Source organism: Oryctolagus cuniculus, chromosome 18 (genome assembly GCF_051225735.1).
Source record: "Oryctolagus cuniculus isolate XC-2025 breed Fujian yellow rabbit chromosome 18, ASM5122573v1, whole genome shotgun sequence".
NCBI classification, from domain to species: Eukaryota; Metazoa; Chordata; class Mammalia; order Lagomorpha; family Leporidae; genus Oryctolagus; species Oryctolagus cuniculus.
The window spans coordinates 48,710,857-48,729,569 of NC_142884.1; the positions used below are offsets into that span (position 1 = coordinate 48,710,857).

Genomic DNA, 18,713 nt, shown 5'->3' on the forward strand with positions numbered 1-18,713 from the left:
CTCACTGTGTGGCCTTGGGCACGTTAACCTCTCTGTGCCTGCTTCTTATCTATATGGAAAGTAAAGATAATAATACATCCTAACTCTTTATTATTGGTGAGTAATGAGTTAATATTCGTATAGTGTTCTGAATAGTGTATGACATGGAGCAATCACTCAACAAAAGGTAGGTCAACACCTTACTAAGACACACAAAGGTGCACCCACTCACACACTACAAATTCACACACTCAGCACACATTCAGAAGTTCACTATAACATGTGCCATAGCAAAAGCTGGATGTGACTTTAGTGACATCAATAGGCAGCAGACAAATGAATTTTGTACTTTCATGATGTGGGATAACAACAGCTGTTTAAAAGGGTGAGAATGATCTGAGGCACCAAAATAGGAAAATAACAAAGTGAGAAAAAAAAGCAACACAGACTTCTAGGTAATGATCTGAGTCATGTGCTTCAGATATGCCAAGTGTGAGACATGTGTGTAAATACAGTCCTATGTGCACATATACAGTATGCTCAGAAAATGTTACGACAGGATTTCTTCAGAGTGTCAGCAAAGGTGACCACGATGGCAGGGAAATGATGGGAGGAGAGGACCAAAGGGAGTGTTTACCAAAGAAACTACGTTTTTCTTTTCTCTCTTTTCTTTTAAAGGGAGCATGTGTGTATTCTTAAAAACTACAAAAAATAATTCACAATCAGAATTCCACCAGAAATTGACATAGGCACAAAGGTGAACAAGAGATGTTATGAAATCAGTTTATCCTATACCTTTTGTTGTTGTTGTTCAGGGAAAGATGGAATGACTGGCAAAGGAATTAGTCTAGTCATGCTTCAAAGAACATGTTTAGCTTTGGGGTTTTCAAACACTTTGAACGTGGGATAAAAATGCCAAAGTCATACCTGTTTCAAGGACAAAAATTCTACAACCATCTCCATCAGCTGTTTCCATTGTATACAATGTTTACGTTTTTACATCTCCAGGAAGGCAGTGTTTGTAGATTCCAACCACAGACCTTCCATATTCCTTAGATGACATAAACAAATTAAAATAAGGCCAACCTAAGCCAGTCGTGTTTACCAACCTGATCCCCTCTGAAAACGAGAAATGAAGTCAAATACCCTTTAATACTATTTATTAGTGGAGTAATATAATACATTTTGACAAGTTGAACAGTTGTAACAGGCGCTGTTAAAGTCTCTACAGGGCCTGTTTAGAATGAAAACAGGAGTGAGAGACAGCTCTATAACTGGGTTTTAAGAACAGCTCAGCCATCAACCATATCCTAACCAAGTACTTTTATCCAGTTAATTTACAGAGTGAATCCCTGAGGCCTCTGGCCGTCTACCACTGCAGCGCTAATGAGCCCCATCTCCAACTTTTCTCATTGTGGCACTGGAAGCATTTATGCTTAAAATGTAATTAAACTTAAAACAAACAAGATCTTTATTCCCTGACAGCCCCTCTATTTTTAAACTGACAAAGGCCTGAACTTATATAGGATTATTTAGAAAGCGCTATATGTTTCAGCCACTTATGGCAAGACATTTGCCCAACTGTTCATCCTGCATGCAATTAGAAATCTAAATACTTGGGTAACGGGTTTCTACTGGGAATTCAACTTGCAGATCCTTTACAAACGAGTAATGTGGTAAGACTTGCTGTCCAATGAGGTGTCTTATTGAAATATCCCAGGCCGTTTCACTTGTCACAGCTGTCGTTTCAGCCGCTTGCACTCACAGTGTATAGCTTTCATTACGAAAATAGAAATTTGTGTCCTAAGTGCTGTTACATTACTAATGCTAAATATTTAATTCCCTGGGGTTCCAATTATGGTTGAGCACTGGCAACACTGATTCTACTTTTTAATAACAACTGTAAAAGCAATTTGAGCATTTTTCAATTAATTAAATACATAGTGAACGAGTAACCTCTTGTCATTCTGCCCTCCAGGACCTGAGCTAATTGGTGTAGAATAAAATGTTTTGAAAATTAACTGATATTCTGGTCTGCACACTGTTATACCATTAAATTACAGTTTGCAAAATGAAGTTTGTCTTCTAATAGTTACACTCAATATAGTCTGCAGATGTGAGAAGGTACCTGCGTTTTATGTACTTAACAGTGCCTCTAATTAGAGCCGAGTTCAAAGTCAAGTGCAGTTTCTCTAAACACCAGTCAGCACCAATAATACTTGGCACTGTTCACAGATAAATGCAACAAATTCCAACACAGCGAAGTTCCCCGGGGTTGCCTTCTGTGTTTTCGCAATTAAGCTTAAACAGTTTGAAAGTTTGCTCCTTCTTAAATCCTTGTTCAGGATCATTCTTATTGTTAATTATGGTCACGTAGAAAAGTTCAAAAGTAAGTTTTGGATTTTCTTTTCACAAGGGAAAGTTAGGAACTCCAAGTCTGGGAAAGTCCTTCCTTTCTAAACACTTTGTTGCGGTTTCTCGTTTCACCATAGAACAATGTCATAAATAAGCTCCAAATTGGAGTTTCAGCTGAAAAGGATGAATCATAAAAGCAGATGCCACATTTTACAAGGAACCTTTTTCTGAAGCACAATGAAATCCGATTAAAGAGACCATCTCCTGTAGAAAAACGCCTCTGACAGGTGTTCTTCCAGCGCCGCGTCTTGATTGGCCATAATCTAAAATCCATGCTCGGAGAGAGAATGCCTTCGCGGCAGCTGTCTGTCTCACAGAGATGATCCCCGAAACAGGTTTCAGTGAATTAGGCCATCTCAGCAGCACCATTGCGGCCATGGAGTGAGACACAGAAAGTGAAACTAATCACTCTGGGAGACAGGGGGAAAATAATAGGGAAAATTTAATCATCTCCTACCAATCTTTAGGGTTTAAATCTTTAATGTTTTCTGAGATTTTAGTAACATCTTTGAGAAATGAATATTATTAGAGGATTAACTTGATAGCAGTAGTCAGTTAATATAAATAGATCAGCCTAAAATTCTGATTTTTTAAACTAAACTGGATAATGAGGGTATTTTAGAACTCTGGGTTGGGCTGACTTCTCAGGAAGCAATCTCTAGTCCACTACCAAATATACAGACACACACAGAAATGAAAAGGAAAACATGAATTTGCTTAAAATGTATTTATTAATCTATATGGCATGTAAGGGCTTAATGGCTCTTCAAAAACACTGGCTTTATACAACCCACTATAATCAACAATTCTTAAAACAGTAACTCAGAATTTATAAATCACAAATTAAATCCAGTTAGACTCGTTTTGCCAATGACTTCATCCAGGCCAAAACAAAAAGTGTTATATTTTAAAATCTAAACAGATATTGTTTGTATTAAGAAATGATCAGAAGTTATTCCCATTTCTGTACAGTTTTGAAAAACAGTAACTTCATTGGCGACTAATGTGCTTCTCAAACACAGTAAACGAAAGCACACCGAGCTCCCTGGACACCGAGCACTCCCCATAGTGACAGAGCATTGCATGCAGCCCCAGAGCCCCCAATCGGTGCACCTTGTTGCCCAGGTGGAGCTGGTCGTCAGATCCCTGTGGCAGTGTCCACCCTCTACCTGTGATGGCGGCGGCAGCAGCAGGATGCCAAGTTGTTGGGGATGATGAGGCGTCGTCCCCTTGGGGTCACATGCCCTGTCATCGAGCTCCTCTTCTTTCTGGGTGGCCTGGCTCACCATGTCCTCTAGGGGCTGGCAGCCCCAATCTGGACAGCCAGCGCTAGGATTCACTCACTACCCCACCAGCACGAGTTCTGAGGACGAGTGGGAAACTCCACTGGCCTTGGAAGCAGAGGATCTGGGCCCAAACTCGAGCTTGCTGACAGCAGTGGGACTTGGGTGAGTCACTCCACAACTCTGCACCTCTGGGGTCCTGGCTGTGACATGAGGGGCCCCGTAATGCCCAGGTTGCTCTGGAGATCCAAGGCAAAACGACCATGGAAACGCTGGAGAAGCTGAAGCAGCTCGCAAACATCAGCCTCCCAGAGCTTGCAGCCCAACGGTCCGCTGCCAGCACCTTTACCCAAGCACCTGTCATCAGTAGTGTGCAAAGCACCTTGGGTAAAGAAAGTATGCAATGCAGCCCTAATTACATGCACAACAAAAAAATGAATCACTGAGGGTGCTGGGTTTTGACTAGAGATGCCCTTTTCAAATTAAGCGTTAGTTTTAATTCTAGTAAATTATAAGCCAAATGAACATGTGTTTAGGGCTTATTAATTTAAAAAGGAAAAAGAATTAGTAGGATAAAGAAGAGAAGGGGCATTAGCAAGATGTTATCATAATATGGGCATTCTGTAACAGTTAACTTAAAATGAGGCCTGCTTTCTACCCGATTCTCTATTCTAAGGTGTGTGCAACTAGCTCCCTTAGGCCTCACCTTCAAGGCCCTCGGCTACCCCAGCATGGCTACAATTAGCCCTCTGAAGTGCCAAGCAGTGGAGAGGAATGTTAAGGGGAAGAGGGGAAGAGGCAGAGCAGATCTCCCCATCTCAGCACCCAGCTGGCTAACGCCCACAGAGAACTGACATGCTGGTGAGGAAGGTTTCTCAGAGACAAGAACGGCTGGCAAGTTGGTGCACAGCTGCACATCTGGCCCCCAGAAGGCTCTGGAAGCCCTTTCTCACGCTGGCTGTCCTCTAACAAACTCCTGTACCTGGTCTCCAAGTCCACAGACACGTAAAGGCAGCAATTTGAAGGGTAGAGGGAGCCCTACAGGTAGGGCCAGTGAGAAATACAGCTGACAACAACGGAAGAAACAGAAATGTTAGGAAATGCCACCGTGAACTAGAACTGAACACAAAGCACACGAAAGCCAAACCTAAACTAAAACAAGGCAAAGCAAAACAAAAAGCCTGAGTCCTTCGACGAGAACTGAGTTAAACGTACTGATGAGTACTTCTTCCTATCACAACTGAATGAGACTCAGCATATTGTATGCGGGATAAAAAGGAAAGATACGACACATGTTGGAAAAACTGCCATCACAAAGAGTTAATGTTACTTCTTAAAACTTGGCTATCCTCAATAACCCACTCCCTAAGGGTTCCAGATTATTGTGGTTTTACTGTAGTTAGATAGTTTTATGGTTAATGTACTGTGGTATAAATAAATATAGCTTAGCCTAAGCGTCTCCACTGAAAATATGTATTCCATAAAATGACAAATAAAATAGGCCAATAACCAAACCCGTAGTAAACAATTCAGCAAAAAAGTACATAACATTCGATTGAACTAAGATAAACTCATGCTCTTCAAAATTGAAAATAAATTTATTCAAAATGGACTTTCAAAATGAAAAACTCAATGTCCAAAGATAAGGGCTGAGAAAAGAGACATAAAAGTGCTAACTTACACACACTGCACTCATGAGAACTGAGTGCAGGGGAACAAACCTGAGGCACACAACTGCGGGAGCCAGCAATATTCCACACCTCCAGTTTTCAACTGTGCATCATAAAGACATAGCGGGTTGAACTGAAACACAATTTACAAGTTGTTTGGCTGTCAGACAAATGAGAAATGAGAGATTTCAAGAATCACATCAACTTTTCTTGGGGGTAATTAGAGACAAAATATAACAAAGTCAAAGAGAAGAATTGGGAATTTTAAGGAAAGCAACCTGCCGAATGCTGTAACGCGCGCTCTGCCCCTGCCCCTGAGCACGGGCTGCTGGGTGGACGTTGTCCTGTTCAGGTTGCCTTTCAGAACACAAGATTGGCTACTGGGAAGACACTCAGAGCAGCACCAGCACGTCAGAGTCACAGCTTTTCTACTAGGTGACCACAATCAGCCAGGCCAACAAAGGCTATCCTGATTTGTGGCCTTGGGGAAAAAGTGGAGGATGAGCCCCCTGGGGACAGAGAGCGATGACAAAGGGCTATACATATTGTTAGCAGACTTTCTTCACCTGATACTGGCTATGGCAGGGTTTTAGTGACACCACTGTTTTACGTTGATAAATGTACATGGCCATTCTAATAGATGATATCACCACAGAAACAGGCATGTATGTCTGCCTCAGTGCCTACCGGCTTAGCTGATGTGCTGTTCGGTTAGGTATCAAAGTCTGCATGTCCCCCGATGGTCTCTGAATCGTGGAGCTTGGACAGCATGGACACGCACATCTTGTAAGCCTCAGGACTTCTGCCAGTTTGGGACCAGCCAACCTCTCCTCTCCAGGCTCTAGACACCCTCGGCCCATCAAAACACATGTAGGGCCACACTGACATTACAAAGTAACATTACGACAGAGTTTACTAGCAAGAAACTTCCGCGCTGTTTCATATAGGTCAGGGTTGAAGATTTGATGAACATTTAAAGTGTGCTTGGGATGGGCTACACACCTTGCACTCCACTGGGGAAGGCTATTTCAAGTTGCACCAACTGATCAGCAGGCAAATTATTCACTTTATACTTCTGGGGGAGAAGAGAATTTGGGTTTAGAAAGTCTACAGGTAAACCTAGCAAGGCCCCCAAGAGCCTGATTAGAGAACGAAGGGAAGGACATTCTCTCTCCTTGCGAGTGTGTGTCAGTGACGTGAAGGCAGCCTAAGCCTGTTTCCTGACAGCTACTGGAACACTTCCTTGAAAGATTCACAGGAATGCAGTTGTGCCCATTTGTCTATGACTGATTTTGTACTGCGATGACAAAGCAGCTGTGACAGAGATCTCTGGCTCACAAAGCCCAAATACTCTCTGGTTCTTGGCAGAAAAAGTTGGCTGACCCTTGCTGTAGATGTTCTCTCCGTGGGGTTAGGAACCCTTGGAAAGCTACTCCCCTGTACCCCTCCGCCATCAGTAGCCTTTTCCCTGTTTCCCCCACCCAGCTTGGTATAGTCTCCACCCCAAATCCTCATTTTGTTGACCAGTAATTCCATGCTTCTCCTATCTGCAGTGGAAGACCGGCCATGTGTTGCTGGTGTGGTGTGTTGTCTTAGGAAATACAGAAGATACACGTGGGTAACGAGAATGTGAAATTGCTCTCCAAGTCTCTAAAAGCATCTCGTGTTTTCCACATTCAGTTTGTCATGGGCTGCCAGACACTGTCTGTGGACTTCAGTTTCCAGGCTGGCTAGCTAATGGCTTTGGCCCAGCTGGTAGCCACTGTGGGTATTTGGGGGTGAATCAGTGGATAGAAGTTCTGTCTCTTCAATAAAATAAATGGATAGATAAAAATATACCATGCTAACACTAATCAAAAGAAAGCAGATGTAGCTGCATTAGTTTCAGATGTAGATTTTAGAGAAAGTTATAGAGAGAAACATTACACAAAGGAGTCAGTTCTCCAAGAAGACATAATAAACTTTAACATGTATGTGTTTAACAAACAGTATCAAAACTATGTGAGCTGGGGGCTGGTGCTGTGGCGTAGCAGGTAAAGCTACTGCCTGTAGCGCTGGCATCCCATATAGGCACTGGTTTAAGTCCCAGCTGCTCCACTTCCAAGCCAGTTCTCTGCCATGGCCTTGGAAAGCAGTAGATGGCTCAAGTCCTTAGGCCCCTGCACCCGCCTGGGAGACCTGGAAGACGCTCCTGGCTCCTGGCTCCAGATCAGCCTAGCTCTGGCTGTTGCAGCCATTTGGGGAATGAATCCGTGGGTGGAAGACCTCTCTCTCTCTCTCTCTCTCTGCCTTTGCTTCTTTGTTACTCTGCCTTTCAAATAAATAAATAAATAAATCTTTTAAAAAAATGTGAGGTGAAAACTGACAGACTGCAAGGAGAAATAGAGGAATCTACTCTCACAGCTGATATGAAGTCTCTTACAGACTTCAACAGCTCGCTCTCACAAATATATGGATCCAGCAGGCATAAAATTAGTTAGGACAAAGTTGAACTCAACACCACCATTAATAGAATACAGGTATCTATAGACTACCTAACACTAGCAGAACATACGTCTTTCTCACGCTGCCATGGAACATTCATCAGGACAGAAACACTCTGGGCCATAACACACACCTTAATAATACAGAATCTGCTCTCAGAACACAATGGCTTAAACTAGAAATCATTAACAGAAACATATCTAGAAACTTCTCAAATACTTGGACATTAAACAATGCATTTCTAGATAAAACATGGGTCAAAGAAGAAATATAAGGAAAACTTTAAAATATTTTGAACTAAATGAAAATGAAAACATAGCTTATAAAAATTGTAGAAAGCAAGGGGTCAGCGCTGTGGTGTAGTAGGCTAAGCTTTCACCTGTGGGGCGGCATCCCACATGGGTGCCAGTTTGTGCCTGGATGCTCCTCTTCTGATCCAGCTCTCTTCTTATGGCCTGGGAAAGCAGTGGAAGATGGCCCAAGTCCCTGGGCCCCTGCAACCCCATGGGAGACCCAGAAGAAGCTCCTGGCTCCTGGTTCTGGGTCGGCCCAGCTCAGGCTGTCACAGCCATTTGAGGAGTGAACCAACGGAAGGAAGACCTCTCTCTGTCTCTCCCTTTCTGTGTCTGTAATTCTGCCTTTCAAATAAATAAATAAATCTTTTAAAAAATGTAGACTGCAAAGAAAGCAGTGCTTAGAGAAAAATGTACAGCATTGAATACATATATTGGAAAATATATATTTAAAAGAAATAACCCAAATTTCTACCTTAAGAAACTAGAAAAAGAAGAGCAAATTAAATCCAAAGTAAGCATAAAAAAGAATAAGTATAAAAATAACACAAATTATAGCAAGGTAGGTAGTGGGATATAAGGTTAATACAAAAAACGCAATTGCTTTCCTATATACCAATAATAAACAAGTAAAATTTGGAATTGAAAACACAATTTCCCCCCAAAATAAAATACTTAGGTATAATCTCTATATACAAAGATATACAAACTATATACAAGATCTATATGAGGGAAGATATAAAACCTGATGAAAGAAATGGAGAGATATTCCATGACCATGGATAGGAAGATGTAATATCATCAAGATGTCAGCTGTTCCTAACTTGACTGAGAGATTCAACATAATCTCAATGAAAATCCCAGTAGGTTATTTTGTTAATAATGACAAATTTGGTCTTTATACGAGACCAAAAGGCCCAGAAGAGCAAACAATAAAGGACTATTAACTAAAATAAACAAAGAAGTCCTGAAATGCAACAAAAATAAGCACTCCAATTTAAAAAAAGGGTCAAAGATATTAACAGACACTTTATCAAAGAAAATACACAGACACAAATCATCCCAATAGAGAGTCAACTAATATTCTAATATTTAACAAGATGCCAGGAACACACAATGAGTAAAGGATAGTCTCTTCGACAAATGGTGTTGGATATCCACGTGAAAAAGGATAAAATATGGGCCTTAAGATGACACCATAAACAAAAATTAACTCAAAAGGAGTAGAGACTTAAATATAAGACCTGAACCTCTAAAGCTCCTAGGAGAAAACGTGGGGGAAAGCTGTGTGACACTGGTCTCAGCAACAGTTCCACAGAAGACACCAAAAGGCAGCAATAGCAAAAATAGACAATGAGACTACATTAAACTGAAAAGCGTTCTTTATAATAATCAAGAGTGAAAAAAACAGCACAGAAAGTGGGAGGAGATATTTATATGCCGTATGTTACATAGAGGTGAACTTCAGAAATATGTAAGGAACTCCTACAGCAATATAGCAAACAGAAACAAAAACAAGAACAAATTAGGTGGTAAAAAAGTAGACTAGGAGTGGTGGCACCTAAGACACCGCTCAGGACACCCAGAATCCCCAACCAGAGCGCCAGGGTCAAGTCCCAGCTCTGCTCCTGACGGCAGCTTCCTGCTAGTGCACACACTGGGGAGGCAGCAGGTGACCTGGATTCGGTTCTTGGATCTCAGCTTTGGCTTGGTTCATCCTCAGCCATCATGGGCATTCAGGGAGTGAGCCAGTGGATGGGAGCTGTCTGTCTCTCAAAAATTAAAATAACCACTTTTAGAAACTGGCTGCAGAATTGAACAGACATTTTTCCAAAGAAAACAACAAATGGCCAACATGTATTTGAAACGATGTTCAATACCAGTAACCATCAAAGAAACAAAACTCTAAACCACAAAGAGATATCACCTCATATCTGTTAGGAAAGCTATTTCAAAAATACCTAAATGACAAGTGCTGGTGAGGAAAAGAAGAAACTGAAAACCTCGGGGGCCGACGCTGTGGCACAGCAGGTTAAGCCCCGGCCTGCAGTGCCAGCATCCTCTATGGACATAGTTCAAGTCCAGATGCTCCACTTCCAATCCAGTTCCCTGCTAATGCACTTAGAAAAGCATCAGAAGATGGCCTAAGTGTTTGGGCCTCTGTACTCACATGAAAAACTGGATGGGCCGGTGCCGCGGCTCAATAGGCTAATCTTCCACCTAGCGGCGCCGGCACACCAGGTTCTAGTCCCAGTCGGGGCGCTGGATTCTTTCCCGGTTGCCCCTCTTCCAGGTCAGCTCTCTGCTGTGGCCCGGGAAGGCAGTGGAGGATGGGCCAAGTGCTTGGGCCCTGCACCCGCATGGGAGACCAGGGGAAGCACCTGGCACCTGCCTTCGGATCAGCATGGTGCGCAGGCTGTGGCGGCCATTGGAGGGTGAACCAACGGCAAAAGGAAGACCTTTCTCTCTGTCTCTCTCTCTCTCACTGTCGGAAGGAAGGAAGGGAGGAAGGGAGGAAGGGAGGAAGGGAGGAAGGGAGGAAGGGAGGAAGGGAGGAAGGGAGGAAGGAAGGAAGGAAGGAAGGAAAAAGAAAAACTGGATGAAGCTCCTGGCTCCTGGTTTAGGCTTGGTCCTGCCCTGCCCATTGCAGTCATTGGGGAGTGAACCAGCAGATGAAAGATCTGTCTCTACCTCTCCTCTCTCTTTCAAATAAATAAATAAACAAATCTTTAATAAAACAATTGGGGGGCCGACGCTGTGGCGTAGTGGGCTAAACCTTCACCTGTAGCGCCGGCATTCTATATGGGTGCCGGTTCTAGTCCTGGCTGCTCCTCTTCCAATCCTGTTCTCTGCTATGGCTTGGGAAAGCAGTGGAAGATGGCCCAAATGCTTGGGCCTCTACACCCATGTGGGAGACCTGGAGGAAGTTCCTGGCTTCAGATTGGCGCCGTTCCAGCCCTTGCAGCCATTTGGGGGAATGAACCAGCAGACGGAAGACCTTTCTCTCTGTATTTCCCTTTCTCTATATGGAACTCTGTCTCTCAAGTAAATAAATAAAAATCTTAAAAAAGAAAAACAGTTTGAAACCTTGTACATTGTTGATGGGAATGCAAAATGGTATGGAAAAAAGTATGGAGATTCCTTAAAAACTGACACAGCAATTCCACTTCTGGGTATTTATCCTAAAGAATTGAAACCAAGATTTCCAAGGGATAACAGCACTTTAACGCAGCACAATTCACAATAGTCAAGATGTGTCACATACAGCTGAATGGATTAAAATGGGATATACACATACAGTGGCATATCACTGAACCTAAATAGGAAATTCTGGCACATGCTAAACCCTGCATGAACCTGGAGGACATTATGCTAAGTGAAGTAAGGTAGTCACAGAAGGACAAGTACTGTATGATCCCAATTATGTGAGGTTCCTAAAATACTCAAAATCACAGACTCAGAGAGAATTGTGGTGGCCAGTGCTAGAGGGAGGGAGAATGAGGAATTGCTAACCACTGAGCATGAAGTCTCAATTACCCAAGATGACCAAGTTCTAGAGATTTGTTATACAACATTGTCTCTACTGTTAACAATGCCATGTTGTGCATTTTAAAATTTAAGAGTTCAGAGCTCATGTTAAGTGCTCATCATAAAATAAAATTGGGGGGGGGGCAGCATTGTGGTATAACAGGTTAAGCCACCACCTGCAGTGCTAGCATTCCATATGGGTGCGGGTTCAGGTCACGGCTGTTCCACTTCCGATCTAGCTCCCTGATAATGGCCTGAGAAAGCAGCAGAAGATGGCCCAATTTCTTGGGCTCCTGTACCCACAAAGGAGATCCAGAAGAAGTTCCTGGCTACTGGATTCGGACCAGCCCAGCTCTAGTCATTGTGGCCATTTGGAGAGTGAAGCAGTGGATAGAAGATTACTCTCTGTCTCTCTCTCTCTGTAATTCTTTCAAATAAATAAATAAATCTTAAAAAATAAAGAAAATTTCCTGGCTAAAAAAATAATTTATTTTGGAGAGAATAGGCAAATAGTATATTAAAAGATATTACAGGTCTTTAGGGCAATGCCAATTAAAACAAGAGATGCCACTCTTAAAAACAGTCACAAGCCAGAACACTTGACAACATCAAATGCTGAAAAGGATGTGGAGCAACAGGAACTCTCCTTCATTGCTGCTGCAAACACAAAATGGTGCAGCCATGGAGAGTTCAGTAGCCCCTAACAAAACTACATATCCATTCAATGTCTGACTTCCACTCATACGCTAGTATTTACCCAAAGGGGCTGAAAAGTTACATCCACACAGAAATCTGCAGACAGGGGCCGATGTTGTGATGCAGTGGATTAAGCTGTGGCCTGCAACGCCAGCATCCCATATGGAAGCCAGTGCAGGCCAAGTATCCCCTATGGGTACCGGTTCATCCAGTCCCAGCTGCTCCACTTCCAACCCAGCTCGCTGCTAATGCAACTGGGAAAGCAGTAGAGAATGGCCCAAGTGCTTGGGCCCCTGCACTGACGTGGGAGACCCAGAAGAAGCTCCTAGCTCCTGTCTTTGGCCTTGCCAAGCCCTGGCTGTTGCAGCCATCTGGGGAGTAAACCAGCAGATGGAAGATCCCTTTCTATCTGTCTCTCCCTCTCTCTTTCTCTGTAACTCTGCCTTTCAAATAAAAAGAAAAATAAATCTTAAAAAAAAAAAAAGAAACCTGTAGACAGATTCTTAAAAATATTTATTTATTTATTTATTTGAGAGGAAGAGTTACAGACAGAGAGGGCTTCCATCTGTTGGCTCACTCCCCAAATGGCCGCAACAGCCAGAGCTGAGCTGATCCAAAGCTGGGAGCCAGTAGCTTCTTCTGGGTCTCCCATGTAGGTGCAGGGGCCCAAGCACTTGAGCCATTCTCTGCTGCTTTCCCAGGTGCATTAGCAGAAAGCTGGATTGGAAGAGGGGCAGTTGGACATGGACTGGTGCCCATATGGGATGCTGGCGCCACAGGCAGAGGCCAAACCTATTATGCCACAGCGCTGGCCCCATAGACAGATGTTTCTTATAGCTTTAATCATCAATGCCAAAATGCGGAAACAATCAAGACGTCCTTCAGCAGGGGAATGAACAGAAAACTTATGGTACATCCAGAGATGGAACCTTATCCAGCACTGGGAGGAAGTTAGTTTATCAAGTCATAGAAGGACACAGAGCAAACAAATGCATGTCACTAAGTGAAGAAGCCAATCTGAAAAGGCTGCGTGCAGCACGAGATTCCCACTCGATGACGTTCTGGAAGAGGAACTACGGAATGCAAAGATCAGTAGTTGCCAGGCGTGAGGGAGTGGGAGGGAAGAACAGGCAGACCAGAGAAGATTTTTAGGGCAGTGAAATGACTCTGCATGACACTATAATGGTAGGTTCACGTCACTGCCCGTTTGTCTAGCCCCACAGAGCATGTGCACAACAGGAGTGACCCCAGTGCACACCGTGGACTTGGGGTGATAGTGACGCGTCACTGCAGGTTCATCACTTGTGACAAATGTGCCACTCCAGTGGGGAGGCTGATAAGGGGAGAGGCTTTGCATGCAGGGGAGTTGGGGTATTCTGGGAAATTTCTGCACCTCTGCTCGGTTTTGCTGCAGACTACAGCTGCTTTACAGAGTCCACTCAGAAGAAAAGTCTGCAGGCTGTCAGTCCACGGACCCCACTGAAGAGCCACTGAGGGTGGAGGCCTTGAGTCCACAGCTCTGTGTCCCCCCGACTATCTGTCCAAGTGTCTGTGATAGTGGAAACAGACCAAGGTATGAGTAAGCTTCGAAAGGCTTTAGGAGGTACAATTGACCCAAACTGACCGACTGGGAAACTGAGGCAGAAGCAATGCCACGAACCAAGATCAGAGTTGGAGGAGGGCAGAGAAAGGAGCGAGGCTCTGCAGGGATTCGGGGAGGTGAGGGCGGTACCTGGAGAGCATGTCCAGGGGCACACAAGGGCGTGGCCAGCATAAGCGACAATAAGGGCCCAGGTGGAGCCCAGGCACAGTGGCATCTCAGAAGCTGGGACACTCTGCCACGCACACAACTGCAAATCACCCGTCGGCAATGGGGCCTTCAGATAACCAGGACTCCCAGGGGCCTGGGGACGAAGGAGAACCAGTGGTGAGATCTGATGTGGAAATGCATCGCTGCAAACGCAGCTTCCACAAGCTCAGCGAGGCAGGCAGAGTTCTGAGTGGGGCAGAACAGGAGAGAAGGGGTCTAGAGGGGAGATTGTAGGATGGAAGCCACCGAGGAGAAGAAAGTCCGTGAAGGGGGAGAATGCTCAGGTATAGAACAGAGGTAAGAAATCAGGAGGAAATGGGGAAAAGGTGCTTAGCTGGACAGGAGACAGGATCGCCATTTCTCTGAAAAACCAGGACAGAGGTACGCCTGGGCACACAACAGACACAGGGACAACGCTCTGTGGTGTGCTTACAAACTGTCTCCTTTGGTTTTTACAGTTAAACGCTTCTTTTAGTTCAGCTTCTCAGTGGATTTCAAGGCAGTCGAAGTAAACATTTCAAAAGAGTCCCAGGTCCCCCACCTGCCCCCCGCCCCGTCCTAACTCTAAGACCTGCCTGCGCAGTCCGTACCTTTCCCACCCTCACCCTGCTGAGCAGAGCCCTGGGGCCTTAGTCTGGCTGCGCTCAGCAGTCGCTGTTCCCCATCCCCAGCTGGCTTTGCAGCAGCTCTGACAGGCAGAAGCCCCGGCAGCACAGTCCTCCCTGCTTCCTGCTTCTCCCACACCTGGGAACATGGCAGTGCCCTCTGGAGGACAAACGCTCATTATTCTAAGACTTGACACAAGTCGTCCTCAGGACAGCTTAATCATATTAAGCATACACAGACAGGAACAAAATTCAAAAGCTCCCTCAGGGCTGTACTGTCCCCCAGCCAGACTGTAACCTGTGTGAGGGAAGGCCCGTGGCTCTGCTCCAGCACCCAGGAAGTACCAAGTGTTTCTGGAACGGCCGCGTGTGGAGGTGAGACCGAGATGAAGCCACGGACGTGAAAACCTGAAGACGAACGAGTCACTGAGCCCACGCTGCGCTCTGAGTGCACGGAGCTCCTGAAAACGAACATCTCCTGCGCTCGGCGACGCTTCCCCCTTGTATCTTTCCGCCTCTGGGCACAGCTGACGTGTCCTACCCTCAACTGGGGACAGCTAGAGCCAGGAGCCGCCTTTCCCCTGCCTTCCTTTTCACTTGTTTCAGAACAAACTCTGCCCAGTAACAGCCAACGGCCTGGCTCCAGCCTTGCCTTCCACAGGCCGTGACGCCGCGTGGAAGAAATGAAGGAGAACGCATGTCCTGAGAAAGTCCGCCAGCGTCAAAGAGCACGCGGCAACTTCCAAACCCCGCGGTCGTCCCACGAGCCACCTGAAGACCAAGTGCTCGGCGCACACACAGCAGGGACAGTCCTCTCCAGCCCAGCTTCTCCCGGGCACCCCCTCCAAACCCCGTGACCATGGCCGCGCTGCTATCTGCAAAAGCAGAGCCGCTCAGGTGCACGCGGACCTCAAGTGCCCCCACCAGGCACAGGAAAAGCTCTTCCCTGTCTCTGCGGACCCGCTGCTGCTCCTCGCAGGCTGGGCCGCTCCCAGGCTCCCAGGGCGACACTGTTCCTGCTCTGGGCTCCCTCTGCCCGCCAGGCCTCGACCCCGCGACCGTCCTTCCGAGAAGCGTCCCTGGACCTGACCTCTCCTCCATCAGGCTCAGTGAGTGACTGCCACAGCACCGGGCCTCTCCCTGTCATCATCACATGGGGTGACATGCTCTGTTCATGGCTCTGTCTCCTCGGTCATGCTAAGCCCCACGCCCCACGGGGAAAGGCAGCATGCTGCTTACCATGTTACCTCCTGGCTAGAGCCCAAAACTGCTTTGCTGAATCAGGGAATTTATTTATGGATTTATTACAATGACAAAACATAGCAGGGACACGAGAGTAACCACGACTACGTGGGACATTGTCTTGGCTAAAATCCAGTTCTGAGACTAACACGCCGAGGCTTGCTCCTTGTGTCCATATTTGGTGCCACAGTGTTTGCATGACACGGGCAAATGGCAAGTAGACATCTGCTTCTGACACGTAGAGAATAAAATATTACTAAGAATAGGGCTGTGATACAAGCACCTGCAAAGTGAACTTCCACAAGTTGGGCCAGCGCCTCTGAGACGGCGGCACTTGCTCTGGGGTCGGAAGGGAAGCCTAAACACTCACGCTCACTTACTACCAAGCTGGCTCAGCTTCCCGGGACTGGCTCCCCAGCAGCAGAACATCTTCTCCCACTCTGCTGTTTTAGGCACTGAGTACGGAAGAAGCTGGAATAAAGAGGCTCCTGGAAAAAAAACAAAGCTGTCTGGCAGTGTGTCTCACCACTCACACTTGAGAACATCTATGACGTCAAATTTAAAGATGGCACATGGTTAAAATAACTTAGCACTAAATTGCTCCAAAACCATTTTGTGAAGAATATGTCAACAATTATAGACAAAATTATAAAGTGCCTGGTATTTTAAAATAATACCCAGACATCACAGCCACCACCACAGTCAGGAAGTCTAGAGGTGACCAACTATGATAGATTGTATTTGTAAAATTTTAAAGTGTCTAAAATGATACCTTTTTTTTTTTTAAATTTTTTAACTGCTACCTAAACAGCATTACAAGATGATGGCAGAATGCTTTGTCATTGTGTATATGCACAGCTTTGAAGTTCCTGGCCTTAAACAGCCCTTTTATAAAACACATTTTGGTCCTGTCATTGGCAACACCAGATAGCTGGGATATTGCAATAAAATATTATTCCATACAAAATCATGAGTATTTTTTTTGTCTTTTATAACCCCTCTAACGCAAAGAACCTGACAGGAACTCACGGCTCTGTTCTCCGAGTGGAAGGGGCCTCGGCAGTGTCAGAGCTTCCTATGCTCGCTGCCCACAGTTGCTCTCCGATCTCGCTTACGACCTTGGAGCTTTTAACAGAACTCACAGGCATATTTGTATTTTTTTTAGTTTGCTCAAAATAGCTTCTTAATAAAGCTATTAACTCTGCGTAACTTTACAAATGTATTCTCATTTAACTTTTTAATCTATATGTGATTGTATCATTTTAATCTGGAAGTCCTTTCAAAAGTTGTTGTTACTTTAAACCAAAAACAAATTTTTAAAAAAGCATTATAGATTCACATTCAAGACAACAGCAAAGCATAGAATATCTTATTCCTTCTTATCAAATATAAAAGGTGAAAACACATTTTACACACACACATACACACACATGCATAAATGGGACTCTTCCGAGTTTCACGAGGAAGCGTGCCCACTTGTTTTTCATTCAAACCACCATATTAAATTCAAAAATTACTCTTTTAAAACTCTATGCCCCATTTCTGATGAGGAAGATGTTAAATATACTTTCGGGCAGTGACATGCCCCTTTGATCCCCCACAGAATTCTAGTCAGACCAGATTCCACCCCAATTCCAAAAAAAAACAAACTGTAAATTTGCCTCTTTTTGTATCTGATGTCTTTCCCCATATCACATATATTGAAGGCCCCTCTTCATATATGTATCTTTATTCCTTTCCATAGAAATTTTTTGCTAAAAAAAAAAAAAGCTGATTTTTCCGATGTTGTTTCTCTAAAATAAGAACAGGATCTAGGGGTAGGCTTTTGGCGCAGCAGTTATAATGCCGCCTCGGATGCCCACATGGAGGCCTCCAGCTCCCTGTTAATGTGCACACTGGGAGGTAACAGGTGACAGCTCAAGTATTAGGGTCCCTTTCACCCCGGTGGGAGACCTGGATTGAGTTCCGGGTACCTGGGCTTCACCTGGCCTTGTGCTTGCTGATGTATTTGGGGAGTGAACCAGCAGGCTGAAGTTCTCTCTCTGTATCTCTGTTTCTTTCTGCCTTTCAAATGAAATGAAAACAAATAAAAAAGCAAACAGAAAAATCCTTATTTAAAAGAAGATATTCTTATGTCTGGCTACAAATTATTTAAAATAGTGTATATTTTAAAATCATAAGCAAATCTAAAGCAAAAATACTACAAAAATGTAGATGTCCTCCCTTGCCTCCCACTCCCCGCCCTCCCCGGCACCAATTCTTGTTTTCCAAAGAAATATTCTATATAATTAGCACATGACCCACAATTCACACACAAAACCCTCTACATAAATGTTTCTAAGAGTTTTGGTCACAATAATAATTTAAAAAACAAAAAGCTAAAAGAAGCCTTAAATCTCGAGTGGCAAATGGGTAAACAAACTGTGGAATGGCCAGGCCATGGAGGCTCCCCACAAGAAGGGGTCACTGACACACGCCAGAGGGATGCCGGGAAATGACGCCGAGTGGAAAAAGCCAGGCCAGAAGGTTGCACTCTGTGATTCCATTGATCAGAGAAGCTGAGGTTACCCGGAGTGGGGGTGAGGACGGCAGTAGGTGTGGCTATAAAGGGACAAATGCTTCCTCCCTTGACTGCATCAGCGTCAGTGGCCAGGGAAGATGTCATTACTGGAGGAAACTGGGTAAAGGGTCAGGAGAGCACCTGCCTT

The 18,713-nt window shown here is 44.7% G+C and overlaps 1 long non-coding RNA gene across 13 annotated transcripts in view; it reads right to left on the minus strand.

Moving 5' to 3' along the window:
• LOC103348460 (uncharacterized) overlaps positions 1-18,713 on the minus strand; it is a 56,281-nt gene that overhangs the window by 26,482 nt on the left and 11,086 nt on the right. For 2 of the 13 annotated variants that reach the window (XR_016224805.1, XR_016224812.1), the window contains 7 exons: positions 17,979-18,069; positions 16,386-16,493; positions 6,350-6,422; positions 6,035-6,228; positions 5,399-5,480; positions 4,660-4,743; positions 3,107-3,916 (listed from right to left, as the gene is read on the minus strand). The exons of 1 other annotated variant lie outside the window; for it this stretch is intronic. This is a non-coding gene — a long non-coding RNA (uncharacterized LOC103348460). Of the gene's footprint in view, positions 1-3,106; positions 4,744-5,398; positions 5,481-6,034; positions 6,423-16,385; positions 16,494-17,978; positions 18,070-18,713 lie in introns of those variants that run through there. 10 more of the 13 variants (XR_016224814.1, XR_016224807.1, XR_016224816.1 and 7 more) reach the window with 9 other exon arrangements.